General features: G+C 38.9%; 1 pseudogene across 1 annotated transcript; it reads right to left on the reverse strand.

Moving 5' to 3' along the window:
- Window positions 1–1541: 1541 nt before the first annotated feature.
- On the reverse strand, window positions 1542–4978 carry LOC147513990 (endoglucanase 12-like; annotated as a pseudogene). The gene is made up of 5 exons (XR_015215801.1): window positions 4403–4978; window positions 3288–3568; window positions 2614–3212; window positions 2356–2522; window positions 1542–2182 (listed from the first exon to the last, which is right to left on the reverse strand). The product of XR_015215801.1 is annotated as an endoglucanase 12-like (transcript).
- Between the last annotated feature and the right edge of the window lie 818 nt (window positions 4979–5796).

A 5796-nucleotide genomic window follows, 5' to 3' on the forward strand; every position in this document is an offset into this window, starting at 1 on the left:
GCTACCTTTTCCAATGCTAAGTACCTTATGTCGCCAAGCTCCTGTCTACAAGTAGGGCACCTGTTTTGCACTCTTGTTTTACAGGTGGAACACAATGTGTGCCCGCTGTGGCACTGCAAGATATCAAAACGAGAAAAAAAAATGCTATCTTGTATTCACCAATAATGAATAAACCAAATCTGCAGTACTGAATATGCTGGGAAAACTCAAATTTCATGCATATTGACAAATCATAAAACCTCCATTACTTAAAAGGATTAATATGGAAATGCAAGTAAAGCACAGTCTTCATTAATAACAAGTGAGTTTATAAGGAGAGAATCTCTTACCAAATGATGTTTCCCTAAATATTATTTCTTTGTGAAAAAATAACCAAATAGGCAAAAGCATAAAAAGCAAAGCTTAACATCCATTCCACCGTCGCCAGGCGCCAGCATGTTCAGTACAGGTTCTCCTACCAGCATTCCATTCTAGCGCATTCATAGCCCACAAAATCAGTTTTTCCCCAAAACAGTTGTCCTCGATTTATCCTACAAGTCCAGTTGGGTCACAGTGTTGGTTGTGATGGTTATTTAATTTGGGTGTCAGTCCACATAAAAAAAAACGTGCATGTAACATCCTTTAAAAAAGTTGGTTGCGAGTGAGATTTTGTTTGGTGTTTTGAACTATGAGCTTCTGGCTTTATTTCTAGAGACTTAGTGAGAAATCCAATGCAATTTGTTGTTTGTAACTATCCAATATACTCATCTCCTGGTTTAAAAGAATGTCATCTAGAAAAGCTTAATTGTTCAAGAAATGGCTGACATTCCAACTACGGATTGAAGAAAATTATCGAATCTCCATACATTAATGTTGTGGAAGTAAGCTGCACTTATATTGTTTGTCACGTCTCTCTGTCTACCTAAATCTCCCATCTCCAGCCAGTAACAATCCCTCTCTCCTATCTTCTTCTCCTTTCCCATTCTTCACCTCTTCCTCTCCAACTGAAAGGGAGAATTAGCTCGTTCCTCACCCTACAAACGCCTACTAGTTTTTAAAGCACTATATAGGGAATGGAATCAAATGCACCAGTACAACACATTACTCGTTAAAATTCCGTCTCCTAAAGACTCTATCCTCATTCCCAATCCAAGAATGCCACCACAATCCAGTCTTAAGTCTGAATCCAAAACAAAATCTCGAAATAAAATGAAGTTCCTGAAAATACCCAATTTCCTTTTTCACTCAATACAAAACATATAGGTGAATGATTCCTACCTACCTACCTACCCAATCACAACAAGAAAGCCTGATCTTCGATCAACACAAATTCAACAATATCTAAATCAATCCAATTGACCAAATTCCTCAAAGACCAATTAAGCATTCATGAATAGTAATAAAATTCAACAAGTAATTAACCAAAATTAAAAAGAAACTGACCTGATGAATAGGTGGGTACATTGAATTGGTACAAACAGGACATTCAAGCAATTCATGAACACTAGTTCCTTTTGGTTTCTTGCTCCTTTTTTTTTATTACCGAACAAAGTGGAGAGATGGAAAGTTAATTAGTCAGAAATACCATTTTTTCAATATGAGGCCTGGGAAGGCAACCCTCACTAAGTTTATAAACCAGCTTTTACAATATTATTACAAGCACTCACTCGGCTATAGCAGTGACACAACTGCCCAGGCCAACGTTTTGGTACATACTAAAGCTAGAGGTAACTTCACAAGTCCTAAGCTAAGACTTAATTACTTTGTATAAGAACCTGTGACCTTATGGCTGCCAAGGTGGTGGTGGGGGCGGACTTGAAGGGTAGAATGGTGACACGTTCCAGAATATGGTGTTCCTATCAATACCCATCCCACCACTGGTGGTTAATGAGACCAATGCAGCGACTAGTCCTGCATTTCCAGCCAATGTAGGTTCTGTGTGGCTTCTATCCTTGCGATCATCTTCAAATTTATCAGACTTGTATGGCCCACCAACCATCGCTCCAGTAATTTCATTTGGATTCGGTTTTGCACTATCAAACCATGCCCATCCACCATGGCAAGTGTAGACTTTCTCATTTTTAGTATTGTTACTTGGCCGCCGGATAGAAGCACCGCGGTGATAAACATACTTTGGGAACTTGTCTCCGTAACCCACCAAGTAGCTCATGTTCATCGGGTTGGCTCCTAAGATGTAATTCACCTGAGATGTTTCACAGCAGCAAACAAAGTAAATAGGCATTTTAATTCTTCTACTCTGTCATCTTTAACCAAGGTATTCTTATTAGACATACATAGGTAGGCATTGATGAGTGTTGTAACCATAGACTATCACTAATTAATATGTAAGTACAGAGCGAGTTAAAGAGAAAGAACCTGAGAAGATGCAAAGAACCGCAGTTTATCCGATGATATAAAATTGGGGCCACAATACCATCCAGGAACACCAGTTGCGTTCATATAATCAGCAAAAAGGGATGCTAAAAATGCAGCATTTGCCACGTATTGCAAAGGACGACCGTGATTTAGCAAAATCAAACCACCTGTATCAAAACAATTAAAAAAAATATGTTAGTTGGGCTTCATTATCCGCAAAGAATTGAAAACACTAATTCCAGCCCATTTTCTACATACCTTTTGTCCAGTTGAAGACATTGAATTGTCGAAGATAAGAACACACGTTACTGCCAGCCTCATTGTGATATCTTCTCAACAGGCCCTCATAAGGGTAACCAGGGCCCAAGAATATCCTCAATCTTGTTAGCAATAGCTCTGCTGGCAGGCAACTTGTTGTCCCAACTCAACACCCTCAAATCCGGAATATGACTAAATGCCTTCGCATGAGTTGCTACGGTATCTTCGGTTGCACGTTCCAAATAACCGACATTACCACTCGCATAAAACATCCATGCCGCACTCCATATGATTTCGTCCCAATAGCCCGTTGAATTATAGTATCGTGCAATATTTGAATTGCCACGACTATAAGAAAGACGCTTACTAGGGTCGTCAGCAAACTTATAAAGGGCAGTGGCACCATCCAGAAGCTTCTTTGAATACTTCACATCATCTCGAAAGACAATTGAGGCGGCTGCCAAGGCCGCTGCCATCTCACCTGCTAGATCAGGGCCTTGTGTACTTATTTGGACTTGGCGCTCATACTGCACATCTTCAGGTCTTTGCCAACATTTCACGTATCGTCACTATTTTGTTAGATTTTGCCCTCCACCAACCTGGACACATAAAAATATCAGAATATGTTGGTCATTAATGGCATAGGTGACATTATGATATGTTGGTTATAATACCTGACTGTAAATTTGATCGATGGTTGTGGCAGAGGAGTTGAAGGTCAGCAGTAAGTAATCTGTTCCCCATTTTATAAGCTCCTTTACATGATCATACTCACCTACAGCTTTGTATTTTGTGCTGTATTCAATCACACTCCAACTCAGCATGGTCATGGAGAATGCCAATGGGAAATGTAACTTTGAGTTGTCCCCTGCATCATAATATCCTCCTACCAGTCCATCTCGTAGTCCAGAATCTCCTCTCCAAGACACATTGTTGTCTTTAGGCAAGCGCCCAGCTACACACCAAAATAACCAAACAACAACAGTTACATAAAATCAATATTTCAATGAGTATTTAAACTATAGTGTACAGATATGCTTATATAGTTTATTTATACAAACAGAAGTTTTTGTTAAATTTGTAACAGATATGAAGTAAAACAGAAGTTTTTGTTAGTCGACTTCACTAAATATGCTGTATGGGCATGTTGCACTTGTTGGCGTTTGACATGACTGTTCTTATTGAGAAATGCCGAATTCTTCTTACCATCCTTAGGAATTTGTGTTCTTGCAAGTTTCTCGCTACATGAAAGGATTGAGGAAACCCATATAGCCCTCATAATCTCACCATTTTATTATTGTTCAATAAATTTCAAATCAAACTTGCTGCGAATTCTACTTATAAACAAAACCTCAGGCATGTATGGGCCTAAATTCTTCATAGCCCAGCCCAGCCCAGCCCAGCCCAGACCAGTTCTTCAATACGTTAACTAAAATTGTTTCTCTAACAAAACTCTTAAACCACCACCCAAATCCGCAAACTTTCAATGGAAGAAGAGTTCGATTTCACATTCGAAGTGAGTGTCCGAAGACGAACAAGAACAAGAAAAACAAGACACGTAGTTAAAAAAAGTCAATCACCATGGAAATTTGCTGAATCAGTAGTAGAAGAACACGTTCGAACAAAAATTCTACATCATCACCACAGTAGTTTAAAAAATCTTTGAGATATCAATAGAGTGCCTCATTTTCCCAATTATTTTTAATACCATGTGAAAAGAAAAACATTTTATATATATTGAGCTTAGATGAAGTTGTTGATTCCGTTTTTAAGGAAGAAAAATACTTACATTTCTGGGCGTTGAAGAATCGGAGTGCAGTGTGGAGTGCTTTTGAGTAATCATCAGGGGGAAGAGGGTGGTCCTTTTTGTTGGGTAAATTCTTAGAGAGGATGATTGGAAGGGCTATGAGCAGGAAAGCAAACAAAATGGCGGCAATGGTCCACAGCAAAGCTTTATAACTACAAACAATGAAACCCAAATCTACATATTTTTTGATTTTTTTGGGTTGGGGTCTTAAGAGCCAACTCCGTTGTGTGTCGTTCAGTTGACTTCTCTCATCATCAGCTGAGTCGGTAATCTCAAAAGAATGCATGCTTGGAGAGAAAGATATGAAATCTTAACTGGATGAATGAAAAGTTTAGTACTACACAATTCACGTCCTTTATTTCACTTGTTGCCTTGGGGTTGCCTTGGGGGTTTTTATAAGAGTTTGTTTTAACAGTAGAAAGATGGAAGATGAGATAAGAGTAGAAAGATAAGATGATACAAATTTGTTTTCACAGTAGACTACCAAAGAATTTGTTTAAATCGTGTAGAGATCTTTTTCTTTCTTCTTTCTTCTTTTTCTTCTTCTTCTTCTTCTCTTTATAATGTTTTGGCGTGTGTTCTCCATTATAATTTCCCTCCATTTCTAGCAAAACCGTATCTTTTGAAATCATAGATACTTTTTCTTCTTTCAGGAAGAAAGGAAGAGGCGATTTAATCGGGCACTCACGCAAATTGCACGGGGAAACCCCAAAAAAATCGAAATATTACAAGTTTGTCATTTCTTAAAAAAAATGTTTTCAGCCCAAGTCCAAGCCCAACAACCAATCCAACCGGTCTTGCCATTAGGGCAGGGATCGGGTCGGGTTCGGGTGGATATGGCTATATCCGAATCCGAATCCGAATAATTTCACAATATCCGAACCCGAATCCGATTATATCCGAAATTTAATATCCGAACCCGACCGAATCCGACTAACCCGATCGGATAACACTAAAAATTCAAAAAAATCCCAAAAATTATATCCGAACCCGACATACCCGAATCCGAATCCGACCCAAATACATAAACGGATACAAAAATCAACCCGAATCCGATATATTCGGTAATTGGGTCGGGTCGGATTCGGGTCTACCCGACCCAATTCCCTGCCCTACTTGTCATGTTGTTTCAGTGAGACAAAACTCTCGAGTCTTTAGCTAGACGATATCGTGTCGTTTGGACAATCTCCAGGACGACATGGTTGGGTCGTTGGGGGATTCTATTGGGCGACATAGCCGGGTCCATAGCTAGTAAATTCATGGACAGCAAAAGTTTGATACAGCAATTATTCGCCTAAGATTCGAAATTTTCAATAATAATACTTTTAAATATTCGGTCTAATAAAATGCTAACGGTAAAAATATTTTTGGTTTCG

The sequence above is a fragment of the Coptis chinensis genome, chromosome 3 (assembly GCF_015680905.1).
Source record: "Coptis chinensis isolate HL-2020 chromosome 3, ASM1568090v1, whole genome shotgun sequence".
Classification (NCBI taxonomy): domain Eukaryota; kingdom Viridiplantae; phylum Streptophyta; class Magnoliopsida; order Ranunculales; family Ranunculaceae; genus Coptis; species Coptis chinensis.